At 38.0% G+C, this 14,489-nt stretch overlaps 1 protein-coding gene across 2 annotated transcripts in view; it reads right to left on the bottom strand.

The window, feature by feature from the left end:
* LOC117326814 (globin C, coelomic-like) overlaps positions 1–14,489 on the bottom strand; it is a 68,878-nt gene that overhangs the window by 8,655 nt on the left and 45,734 nt on the right. The gene's annotated exons all lie outside the window — the stretch shown is intronic.

The raw sequence follows: 14,489 nt of genomic DNA, 5'->3' as shown, positions 1-14,489 counted from the left end.
GGATGAAATAAAACAGCTATTGTATTGGTATTTCTGAAAATAACACTTGTATTGTTCTCGTTTCCGTGAACTATTTTCCAGGGCGAAGCCGAGGGAAATAGTTATTGTTTTGAGGGACAATAAAAGTGTTATTTCCCCCGCACCTATTAAATTCAGGTTCACAATTGATTAAGGAGTACCCGGAGAAAAACCACCGACCTACGGTCAGTACCTGGCAATTGCCCCACGTAGGTTTCGAACTCGCAACCCAGAGGTGGAGGGCTAGTGATAAAGTGTCGGGACACCTTAACCACTCGACCACCTCGGCCCCCTGCACCTGGACGACTATTAACCTGCTATAGTATGTAAAAATTACTGGTCAAAAGTCTAGACGTCACCTATAAAACCGAGAACACATAGTTAAACCATCTTTATAGACCGGTACTGGTATTGTAAAATACCAATCTGTAAACCTCCATAATTAGGTTTCAGGGTCAACATATTCCTTCGCCTGTTCACTGTGAAATCGTGTAATTGAAATGATCTGTCCATGTTGATCTGGTAACCACACTAATTAACCCGGATCGATAAGACACGGTTATAAGGATTAATTCCAATCCGCCTGAGGGTGATCAAATAGCCTGGAATCCCCTCCTTGATTGGACTAACATGACGGCTGTTATATCCCGGTAGTGGGGCCGATACCACAAAAAAGTATTCCACCTTCATTAGCAACATAACGTACTAACAAGAAAAAATGGCGTTTTATCGATAGTAGTCTTAGTCTCCAGTTATATGATGACGTCATAATGACACAGAAATAACCGTAACCTTTCCATAAGCAACCAATTACGTTGTGTTGAAATTGACCCACCGCCAACATGGCCGACACCTATTCATGGATCGGTGTAAACAATGTGTCTGTCGGCAGAGTTTGTTAGCCATGTCTCATGTACTGTTAAAGTACAAACTTAAAACGCGACGCACATGAAAAACCATCTATTGTTAAGCGAACCAGCGACAATGTACCACGAAACCAACTGTTTGTTTACTTTCTGATCACGTCACACATTCGTTATTGACAGTGTACAGTTTGTACATCAGTACTCCTTACGAACTGCATTGTCCAATGATTTCACGTGCTTTCTAATAAATTAGTAGGGGGGTCTTAATTGTACAACCAACATTTTAAATGCAAATGAACTATGACCTGCTAAGACATGGGTAAGCTAGTAACTATGGCCTTTGATCACGCGCAAACCCGTATAATTATGTAAGTAAAGATAGATTTGTATTCGAAGAAACAGTTGATATTTAAAAGGGACACTGAAAAATCTGTATCGTTTTTGAGCTCTTACCTGTTATTATGTCCCCCAAACAAAAACTTGTATCATCATTGAGTTTGTACCTGTTATCATGTCCCCCAAACAAAAACTTGTATCATCATTGAGTTCTAACTGTTATCATGTCCCCCAAACAAAAACTTGTATCATCATTGAGTTCTAACTGTCATCATGTCCCCCAAACAAAAACTTGTATCATCATTGAGTTCTAACTGTCATCATGTCCTCAAACAAAAACTTGTATCATCATTGAGTTCTAACTGTTACCATGTCCCCAAACAAAAACTTGTATCATCATTGAGTTCTAACTGTCATCATGTCCCCCAAACAAAAACTTGTATCATCATTGAGTTCTAACTGTTATCATGTCCCCAAACAAAAACTTGTATCATCATTGAGTTCTAACTGTTATCATGTCCCCAAACAAAAACTTGTATCATCATTGAGTTCTAACTGTTACCATGTCCTCAAACAAAAACTTGTATCATCATTGAGTTCTAACTATTACCATGTCCTCAAACAAAAACTTGTATCATCATTGAGTTCTAACTGTCATCATGTCCCCCAAACAAAAACTAGTATCATCATTGAGTTCTAACTGTTAACATGTCATGTTCATACTTTCCGTCGTAATTTGTTGTTTTGCACGGTTATTTATTGTCATATTTACCTTGTTCCAAGTTTACATCAACCCTTATATTAATCGATAAAATAAGAATTATTAGTCGTACATCTTATATCAGCTAATCTATTAGTAGTTCAGCTGTTGTAAAGCTGTTCAATACAATTAGTAACGTGGTTTTGTTCATAAAAATTACGTATGGAAGCCGTGAGTGACAGACTACTTGTATACTTGTTATCTAATTAAAATTAGATGTTCATTATCTGCTCCATAAACTCCGAATGAACAGCTAACAACTTCCTATTGGAGGTCACGCCAGGGGTCAAATTTCCCGCATAAATTTATGTTGAATTTGACCAATTACTATAGATTCAGATTATTTTATTTCCTTGTGTTACGAGACACATTGGAGAGTAGACATATACATATATAATAATACAATAGTACAGATAGTGATGGACACATTGGAGAGTAGACATATACATACACAATAATACAATAGTACAGATAGTGATGGACACATTGGAGAGTAGACATATACATACACAATAATACAATAGTACAGATAGCGATGGACAATCATATCATTATATCAATCAAGAATATATATATCTTGATATAGAAGAACACATTACATGGTATATCATTAAAAAATAGCACAATGTATTACATTTACTTAAATTCGTGCACTGATATTTTAACATTCACTACGTTGACCACAAAATTTTCAGGATTTTTTAAAAGAAATTCTTCATACAAATCCTCGATATAAGCCCCAGGATAAAATCTATATGAACGCTGACATATTTATTAAGTATAGATAATATTCATATACATTTATCATAAATGCATAATAAAGTAATATAGTATACAATATGTTTCATTGATAATACAAGCATCATATAGTATACTAGTACTATAGAAACGGTAAATAGTGCCAATCCTTACTTTAAGTATATACATATACGATTTTACATATTAGCTTTATAAGGACCACTGATTCGTAGACAGGAAGTACACTGATATATACCTTTTATCCTATAATTATACAATCTCAACCATTCGACATGTCTTTTAAACTGATATAAAATTTAAATAAAAGTACAGGTCTGATATGTTTGTATCAACCTATCTTGAGGCAAAATTAGATATAATTATTTCGGCGCTTAAAACACAAAGATATATATTTGCCTAACTTATTTAATTCTCCAATATTCCGGGTATTTAATAGAAGGATCAACTTAAAAACACTGGGACGTCTGTAATAATATGACTTAATGTACTTTTGCCTTAAATCAGTATAACAGTTACACCTTAGAAGAAAATGAAATTCATCCTCAACATCATTAGAATTGCATACTTCACATATCCTATGATCTCTAGGACGGTTTCTATACCGTCCTTGTTCAATATTTAAATTGTGTGAACTAAGTCTAATACGTGCTATATTCTTTTGGTAAGAACTACTAATAGGTTTAGTTAAATAAAATTGTAGTGTAAAATTATCGATAAGATGTCGGTATAGAAAACCCTTTGGAATTGCTTGTATGTTTGATAAAAGTTCTTGACGATAAACGTCGTAAAATCTATTTTCAATAATTTTATAAGCTTTCCTATCATTGCATGTTATATTGTTCCAAAGATAAGATAATCCTAATTTGTCTAATTCTGCTCTTATGTTTAAAATCCAACTGTTCTTCCGCTCTGAGTATACGTTAATGAACACTTAATTTTAATTAGATTGGTACACTTGAACTGATGTGATTGCACGCTGATGAAAATTCTATGGAAGCCCGTTAGTATCGTAGCAGTATGGCGTTAGCGATATCTTATGTCAGCTATATTTGATGTAGAATTGTATCACGGACCTTAGAATATAAGCTATTTGTATTAACATATGAGCATTGAGAGAATAAGTGTTTTATGTAAATTTGATTTATAGACACTTTATAGATTGTTAGATATAATCTATACGAGTATGGACGGATGGATGTTTATCTTTTATTTTTGTTATTTTTTAAAGCTTCACATGATGGGCCAGCATACATGGTAGCCCAGGCCGCGCAGTAAGGTGCCGACCAGGGCCTCGCTTCAGGTAACTATGGTAAAGGTCAGATCTCCAGATCAGGCGCGCATATGGCTGTCCTCACGATAGGTGAATCTTGTCTGTGGTCACGTGACTGTCCTCACGAAAGGTGACTTTTGTCTGTGGTCACATGACTGTCCTCACGATAGGTGACTCTTGTCTGTGGTCACGTGTCTCGTCAGAAGCGGTTTCATTGATTCATTGTGATTAATTACATTGCTCAGGTGCAGAGCTGATTGTGATCTCCGTAAGACCGTGAATGGATACATAATTGTACACTCGTGAATTTCTGAGTAAAACAACAAACATTTGAACATGAAAACACTATGAATACAACATGAACACATCGTTTCACGTGCTGATTTTCCACGTAATACATTAGTTAAATATAAATACGCCAGAAAAAATAGATACCGTTTCATTTCCGTAAATTGTGTTTTCTTTGCCATCAATTCACACAAAATAATTCTAACTTAACACGAATTATTTTATTTGATGTTATTTGATATATTTTTGTTTTGAATGAAATTGCTTTAGATAAAGATGGACACGACATTTGACTCCTGGACGTGAAGAACACAATAACCAGTTGACGTTTCAGAAATCTATAATCATTCTATCATTCTGTCTATAATCTACTGAGGCAGGATTGTGTCCGAAAAGGACACATCCATTTTACGACGAGTGTCAGGGTCACCTTAACATTATCAGGATGTCATGTCTTGATTTTATTTTGACAAATAGCATAGTTCCAAAATTGACAGCCTTTTGTAAAAAAAAAATAATAATACTGTTATCTGAATTAGCTGTAACCAGACATGACCTATTGCCTGTAATACGAGAACCCGTTAAGCCATGGGTATGCTAGCAAAATTGGATATTGTTCAAACTATTATGAAACTGAAGCATGTTTTTTTTTGTTTTTTTTAAGGTTCTAAGCTTTTGAGTTTCAACAGTTTTATCTTTATGTCCTCATGACTTTGGCTTAGTCAGCAGTCATTTATTGATATCAACTTATTGACATAAATATAATAAATATATACTATTTTAGGATTTCGTGATATAATATTTGGTGATATAATAAGTTTGTGACACGGCAGTACCAAAGTTTATGCTGGCGTGCTATAGGGAGTACAATTGTCATGCTCCACCTTCAATCATCCCTCGAAAAATCGTTTGGGTTACGGAAATTGATGAGAATGATTGGAATATCGTGATTATCACATCAAAGATATTGTAAATGACACCAACAGACTTCCACACTAGGAAGGAAAACAAGGAGGTGCTGAAGTTTTGATGATGATAAATCAGGGTGTGATTCAATAAACTGGCAGCTATTGAGTTGAAGCATGGCTCGTATTTTTGCATTTTTCCTGTATCAGACGTTTTGGCAATGTTTGATACCGCTTATAAAATAAAACAATGTCGTTTGGCACTGGTGGAGAAATGTGTGCCGATTTCTAGTGTCATATCCCTTGATATGATTTCTGTGGTACTTTTGAAAAACCAAATGTTCGCTCTATTTTTTATTATTACATTTTGTTATGTTTTATGTATAAGGGTTTCGATATCCTTGGGCGCAATTATAAAATTATTTTTATATTGATAACATGTCGTAACGTTTTATACATCTACTCAAATTCTGCCCTGAAAAGAGAAAATGTAGGGAATGAGACAACATACATTTCAGATTTAAAAGTTTCCTTTATCGCGAGGTCGGTTCCGATTCCGATTGCTCACGTTTCACGTTTTTTTCTGGAAAACAACGCGACATATATTTTATCAGAATTGTTTCAAAGGGAACATTTTCCGAATCAAATCAATAGATATTTTGAAGTATGCATTGTAAGAGCCATGAGAACATACTTTAATGTTATAACATTGGAGGTAGACGAATATTGCCGGGGGAAATGTCATCATAATTTTCCCAACCTAATTACTGTGTGGTTCGGCGGTCATGAATTAGCATATTTTGTGTTCTCGTAAGTGGTAATGACGTAGTGTTAAAGGCCATTCGGTTACTGTCGTCGTGTATTTTCGATTCTTTTGTTACTTTATACAATTGGTTTAGTTGTTATCTATTAATTGATAAGCTTAATATTTATATCTACCCAGAGAACACAATTCCTTAACATTTTCAACTCAAAGTAATCGAATCAACTTAAATGCTGATGGAGTTTTCGAAATCAATGTGCTTCTTCCTTCAATTCTTAAATGCAAAACATTGATGATTATAACTATATTTGTCTTGATCAATTGCCCCTTGTACACATATTAAGAATATTCAGTAGACGCTTTGAGAACATGGAATTGCCACATATCGCTTAGGCTTACTGAACTATGTAATATACTACTCGTGTGAAAAAAGACCAGGTGTTCCAATTGAATAAGCGTCCTTTTGCTTCCTCGATAACAGCCGCTATCCGAACCAAGGTAACATTCTTAAAACGGGAACTAGGGTGAAGACAACAGAACCACTAGGTATATCACCAATAAAACGAGAACTAGGGTGAAGACAACAGAACCACTAGGTATATCACCAATAAAACGAGAACTAGGGTGAAGACAACAGAACCACTAGGTATATCACCAATAAAACGAGAACTGGGGTGAAGACAACAGAACCACTAGGTATATCACCAATAAACGAGGACTAGGGTGAAGACAACAGAACCACTAGGTATATCACCAATAAACGAGGACTAGGGTGAAGACAACAGAACCACTAGGTATATCACCAATAAACGAGGACTAGGGTGAAGACAACAGAACAACTATAGGTATATCACCAATAAACGAGGACTTGGATGAAGACAACAGAACCACTAGGTATATCACCAATAAACGAGGACTAGGGTGAAGACAACAGAACCACTAGGTATATCACCAATAAAACGAGGACTTGGATGAAGACAACAGAACCACTAGGTATATCACCAATAAACGAGGACTTGGATGAAGACAACAGAACCACTAGGTATATCACCAATAAAACGAGGACTAGGGTGAAGACAACAGAACCACTAAGTATATCACCAATAAACGAGGACTAGGGTGAAGACAACAGAACCACTAGGTATATTACCAATAAAACGAGGACTAGGGTGAAGACAACAGAACCACTAGGTATGTCACCAATAAAACGAGAACTAGGGTGAAGACAACAGAACCACTAGGTATATCACCAATAAAACGAGAACTAGGGTGACGACAACAGAACCACTAGGTATATCACCAATAAACGAGAACTAGGGTGAAGACAACAGAACCACTAGGTATATCACCAATAAACGAGGACTAGGGTGAAGACAACAGAACCACTAGGTATATCACCAATAAAAAGAGAACTAGGGTGAAGACAACAGAACCACTAGGTATATCACCAATAAAACGAGAACTAGGGTGAAGACAACAGAACAACTAGGTATATCACCAATAAACGAGAACTAGGGTGAAGACAACAGAACCACTAGGTATATCACCAATAAACGAGGACAAGGGTGAAGACAACAGAACCACTAGGTATATCACCAATAAACGAGAACTAGGGTGAAGACAACAGAACCACTAGGTATATCACCAATAAAACGAGAACTAGGGTGAAGACAACAGAACCACTAGGTATATCACCAATAAAACGAGAACTAGGGTGAAGACAACAGAACCACTAGGTATATCACCAATAAAACGAGAACTAGGGTGAAGACAACAGAACCACTAGGTATATCACCAATAAACGAGAACTAGGGTGAAGACAACAGAACCACTAGGTATATCACCAATAAACGAGAACTAGGGTGAAGACAACAGAACCACTAGGTATATCACCAATAAACGAGAACTAGGGTGAAGACAACAGAACCACTAGGTATATCACCAATAAAACGAGAACTAGGGTGAAGACAACAGAACCACTAGGTATATCACCAATAAACGAGAACTAGGGTGAAGACAACAGAACCACTAGGTATATCACCAATAAAACGAGGACTAGGGTGAAGACAACAGAACCACTAGGTATGTCACCAATAAAACGAGAACTAGGGTGAAGACAACAGAACCACTAGGTATATCACCAATTAAACGAGAACTAGGGTGAAGACAACAGAACCACTAGGTACATCACCAATTAAACGAGAACTAGGGTGAAGACAACAGAACCACTAGGTATATCACCAATAAAACGAGGACTAGGGTGAAGACAACAGAACCACTAGGTATATCACCAATAAAACGAGAACTAGGGTGAAGACAACAGAACCACTAGGTATATCACCAATAAAACGAGAACTAGGGTGAAGACATCAGAACCACTAGGTATATCACCAATAAAACGAGGACTAGGGTGAAGACAACAGAACCACTAGGTATATCACCAATTAAACGAGAACTAGGGTGAAGACAACAGAACCACTAAGTATATCACAAATAAAATGAGAATTAGGGTGAAGACAACAGAACCACTAGGTATATCACCAATAAAACGAGAACTAGGGTGAAGACAACAGAACCACTAGGTATATCACCAATAAAACGAGAACTAGGGTGAAGACAACAGAACCACTAGGTATATCACCAATAAACGAGAACTAGGGTGAAGACAACAGAACCACTAGGTATATCACCAATAAAACGAGGACTAGTGTGAAGACAACAGAATCACTAGGTATATCACCAATAAACGAGGACTAGTGTGAAGACAACAGAACCACTAGGTATGTCACCAATAAAACGAGTACTAGGGTGAAGACAACAGAACCACTAGGTATATCACCAATAAAACGAGAACTAGGGTGAAGACAACAGAACCACTAGGTATATCACCAATAAAACGAGGACTAGGGTGAAGACAACAGAACCACTAGGTATATCACCAATAAAACGAGGACTAGGGTGAAGACAACAGAACCACTAGGTATATCACCAATAAAACGAGGACTAGGGTGAAGACAACAGAACCACTAGGTATATCACCAATAAACGAGGACTAGTGTGAAGACAACAGAACCACTAGGTATGTCACCAATAAAACGAGAACTAGGGTGAAGACAACAGAACAACTATAGGTATATCACCAATAAAACGAGAACTAGGGTGAAGACAACAGAACCACTAGGTATATCACCAATAAAACGAGAACTAGGGTGAAGACAACAGAACCACTAGGTATATCACCAATAAAACGAGAACTAGGGTGAAGACAACAGAACCACTAGGTATATCACCAATAAAACGAGGACTAGGGTGAAGACAACAGAACCACTAGGTATATTACCAATAAAACGAGGACCAGGGTGAAGACAACAGAACCACTAGGTATATCACCAATAAAACGAGGACTGGGGTGAAGACAACAGAACCACTAGGTATATCACCAATAAAACGAGAACTAGGGTGAAGACAACAGAACCACTAGGTAGGCCTATATCACCAATAAAACGAGAACTAGGGTGAAGACAACAGAACCACTAGTTATATCACCAATAAAACGAGGACTAGGGTGAAGACAACAGAACCACTAGGTATATCACCAATAAAACGAGGACTAGGGTGAAGACAACAGAACCACTGGGTATATCACCAATAAAACGAGAACTAGGGTGAAGACAACAGAACCACTAGGTATATCACCAATAAACGAGGACTAGGGTGAAGACAACAGAACCACTAGGTATATCACCAATAAAACGAGAACTAGGGTGAAGACAACAGAACCACTGGGTATATCACCAATAAAACGAGAACTAGGGTGAAGACAACAGAACCACTAGGTATATCACCAATAAACGAGAACTAGGGTGAAGACAACAGAACCACTAGGTATATCACCAATAAACGAGAACTAGGGTGAAGACAACAGAACCACTAGGTATATCACCAATAAAACGAGGACTAGGGTGAAGACAACAGAACCACTAGGTATATCACCAATAAACGAGAACTAGGGTGAAGACAACAGAACCACTATAGGTATATCACCAATAAACGAGGACTAGGGTGACGACAACAGAACCACTATAGGTATATCACCAATAAAACGAGGACTAGGGTGAAGACAACAGAACCACTAGGTATATCACCAATAAAACGAGGACTAGGGTGAAGACAACAGAACCACTAGGTATATCACCAATAAAACGAGGACTTGGATGAAGACAACAGAACCACTAGGTATATCACCAATAAACGAGAACTAGGGTGAAGACAACAGAACTACTAGGTATATCACCAGTAAAACGAGGACTAGGGTGAAGACAACAGAACCACTAGGTATATCACCAATAAAACGAGGACTAGGGTGAAGACAACAGAACCACTAGGTATATCACCAATAAAACGAGGACTTGGATGAAGACAACAGAACCACTAGGTATATCACCAATAAACGAGAACTAGGGTGAAGACAACAGAACCACTAGGTATGTCACCAATAAAACGAGGACTAGGGTGAAGACAACAGAACCACTAGGTATGTCACCAATAAACGAGGACTAGGGTGAAGACAACAGAACCACTAGGTATATCACCAATAAAACGAGAACTAGGGTGAAGACAACAGAACCACTAGGTATGTCACCAATAAACGAGGACTAGGGTGAAGACAACAGAACTACTAGGTATATCACCAGTAAAACGAGGACTAGGGTGAATACAACAGAACCACTAGGTATATCACCAATAAAACGAGGACTAGGGTGAAGACAACAGAACCACTAGTTATATCACCAATAAAACGAGAACTAGGGTGAAGACAACAGAACCACTAGGTATATCACCAATAAAACGAGAACTAGGGTGAAGACAACAGAACCACTAGGTATATCACCAATAAACGAGAACTAGGGTGAAGACAACAGAACCACTAGGTATGTCCCCAATAAAACGAGAACTAGGGTGAAGACAACAGAACCACTAGGTATATCACCAATAAACAAGAACTAGGGTGAAGACAACAGAACCACTATAGGTATATCACCAATAAAACGAGAACTAGGGTGAAGACAACAGAACAAACTAGGTATATCACCAATAAAACGAGGACTAGGGTGAAGACAACAGAACAAACTAGGTATATCACCAATAAACGAGAACTAGGGTGAAGACAACAGAACCACTATAGGTATATCACCAATAAAACGAGAACTAGGGTGAAGACAACAGAACCACTAGGTATATCACCAATAAAACGAGAACTAGGGTGAAGACAACAGAACCACTAGGTATATCACCAATAAACGAGAACTAGGGTGAAGACAACAGAACCACTAGGTATATCACCAATAAACGAGGACTAGGGTGAAGACAACAGAACCACTAGGTATATCACCAATAAACGAGAACTAGGGTGAAGACAACAGAACCACTAGGTATATCACCAATAAACGAGAACTAGGGTGAAGACAACAGAACCACTAGGTATATCACCAATAAACGAGGACTAGGGTGAAGACAACAGAACCACTAGGTATATCACCAATAAACGAGAACTAGGGTGAAGACAACAGAACCACTAGGTATATCACCAATAAAACGAGGACTAGGGTGAAGACAACAGAACCACTCGGTATATCACCAATAAAACGAGAACTAGGGTGAAGACAACAGAACCACTAGGTATATCACCAATAAACGAGGACTAGGGTGAAGACAACAGAACCACTAGGTATATCACCAATAAACGAGGACTAGTGTGAAGACAACAGAACCACTAGGTATATCACCAATAAAACGAGGACTAGGGTGAAGACAACAGAACCATTAGGTATATCACCAATAAAACGAGGACTAGGGTGAAGACAACAGAACCACTAGGTATATCACCAATAAAACGAGGACTAGGGTGAAGACAACAGAACCATTAGGTATATCACCAATAAAACGAGAACTAGGGTGAAGACAACAGAACCACTAGGTATATCATCAATAAAACGAGAACTAGGGTGAAGACAACAGAACCACTAGGTATATCACCAATAAACGAGTACTAGGGTGAAGACAACAGAACCACTAGGTATATCACCAATAAAACGAGAACTAGGGTGAAGACAACAGAACCACTAGGTATATCACCAATAAAACGAGAACTAGGGTGAAGACAACAGAACCACTAGGAATATCACCAATAAAACGAGGACTAGGGTGAAGACAACAGAACCACTAGGAATATCACCAATAAAACGAGAACTAGGGTGAAGACAACAGAACCATTAGGTATATCACCAATAAAACGAGAACTAGGGTGAAGACAACAGAACCACTAAGTATATCACCAATAAAACGAGAACTAGGGTGAATACAACAGAACCACTAGGTATATCACCAATAAACGAGAACTAGGGTGAAGACAACAGAACCATTAGGTATATCACCAATAAAACGAGAACTAGGGTGAAGACAACAGAACCACTAAGTATATCACCAATAAAACGAGAACTAGGGTGAATACAACAGAACAACTATAGGTATATCACCAATAAAACGAGAACTAGGGTGAAGACAACAGAACCACTAGGTATATCACCAATAAAACGAGAACTAGGGTGAATACAACAGAACAACTATAGGTATATCACCAATAAAACGAGAACTAGGGTGAAGACAACAGAACCACTAGGTATATCACCAATAAAACGAGAACTAGGGTGAAGACAACAGAACCACTAGGTATATCACCAATAAAACGAGAACTAGGGTGAAGACAACAGAACCACTAGGTATATCACCAATAAACGAGAACTAGGGTGAAGACAACAGAACCATTAGGTATATCACCAATAAACGAGAACTAGGGTGAAGACAACAGAACCACTAGGTATGTCACCAATAAAACGAGGACTAGGGTGAAGACAACAGAACCACTAGGTATATCACCAATAAAACGAGAACTAGGGTGAAGACAACAGAACCACTAGGTATATCACCAATAAACGAGGACTAGGGTGAAGACAACAGAACCACTAGGTATATCACCAATAAAACGAGAACTAGGGTGAAGACAACAGAATCACTAGGTATATCACCAATAAAACGAGGACTAGGGTGAAGACAACAGAACCACTAGGTATATCACCAATAAACGAGAACTAGGGTGAAGACAACAGAACCATTAGGTATATCACCAATAAAACGAGGACTAGGGTGAAGACAACAGAACCACTAGGTATATCACCAATAAAACGAGAACTAGGGTGAATACAACAGAACCACTAAGTATATCACCAATAAAACGAGAACTAGGGTGAAGACAACAGAACCACTAAGTATATCACCAATAAAACGAGAACTAGGGTGAAGACAACAGAACCACTGGGTATATCACCAATAAACGAGGACTAGGGTGAAGACAACAGAACCACTAGGTATGTCACCAATAAACGAGAACTAGGGTGAAGACAACAGAACCACTAGGTATATCACCAATAAACGAGAACTAGGGTGAAGACAACAGAACCACTAGGTATATCACCAATAAACGAGAACTAGGGTGAAGACAACAGAACCACTAGGTATATCACCAATAAACGAGAACTAGGGTGAAGACAACAGAACCACTAGGTATATCACCAATAAAACGAGGACTAGGGTGAAGACAACAGAACCACTAGGTATGTCACCAATAAACGAGGACTAGGGTGAAGACAACAGAACCACTAGGTATATCACCAATAAACGAGAACTACGGTGAAGACAACAGAACCACTAGGTATATCACCAATAAAACGAGGACTAGGGTGAAGACAACAGAACCACTAGGTATATCACCAATAAAACGAGGACTAGGGTGAAGACAACAGAACCACTCGGTATATCACCAATAAAACGAGACCTAGGGTGAAGACAACAGAACCACTAAGTATATCACCAATAAAACGAGGACTAGGGTGAAGACAACAGAACCACTCGGTATATCACGAATAAAACGAGGACTAGGGTGAAGACAGCAGAACCACTGGGTATATCACCAATAAAACGAGAACTAGGGTGAAGACAACAGAACCACTAAGTATATCACCAATAAAACGAGAACTAGGGTGAAGACAACAGAACCACTAGGTATATCACCAATAAACGAGAACTAGGGTGAATACAACAGAACCACTAGGTATATCACCAATAAAACGAGAACTAGGGTGAAGACAACAGAACCACTAAGTATATCACCAATAAAACGAGAACTAGGGTGAAGACAACAGAACCACTAGGTATATCACCAATAAAACGAGAACTAGGGTGAAGACAACAGAACCACTAGGTATATCACCAATAAACGAGGACTAGGGTGACGACAACAGAACCACTAGGTATATCACCAATAAACGAGGACTAGGGTGAAGACAACAGAACCACTAGGTATATCACCAATAAAACGAGAACTAGGGTGAAGACAACAGAACCACTAAGTATATCACCAATAAAACGAGAACTAGGGTGAAGACATCAGAACCACTAGGTATATCAC

This window comes from Pecten maximus, chromosome 5 (assembly GCF_902652985.1).
Source record: "Pecten maximus chromosome 5, xPecMax1.1, whole genome shotgun sequence".
Taxonomy (NCBI): domain Eukaryota; kingdom Metazoa; phylum Mollusca; class Bivalvia; order Pectinida; family Pectinidae; genus Pecten; species Pecten maximus.
The sequence above is the reverse complement of the archived record's forward strand: the minus strand, read 5'-3'. Positions and strand labels throughout refer to the sequence as shown.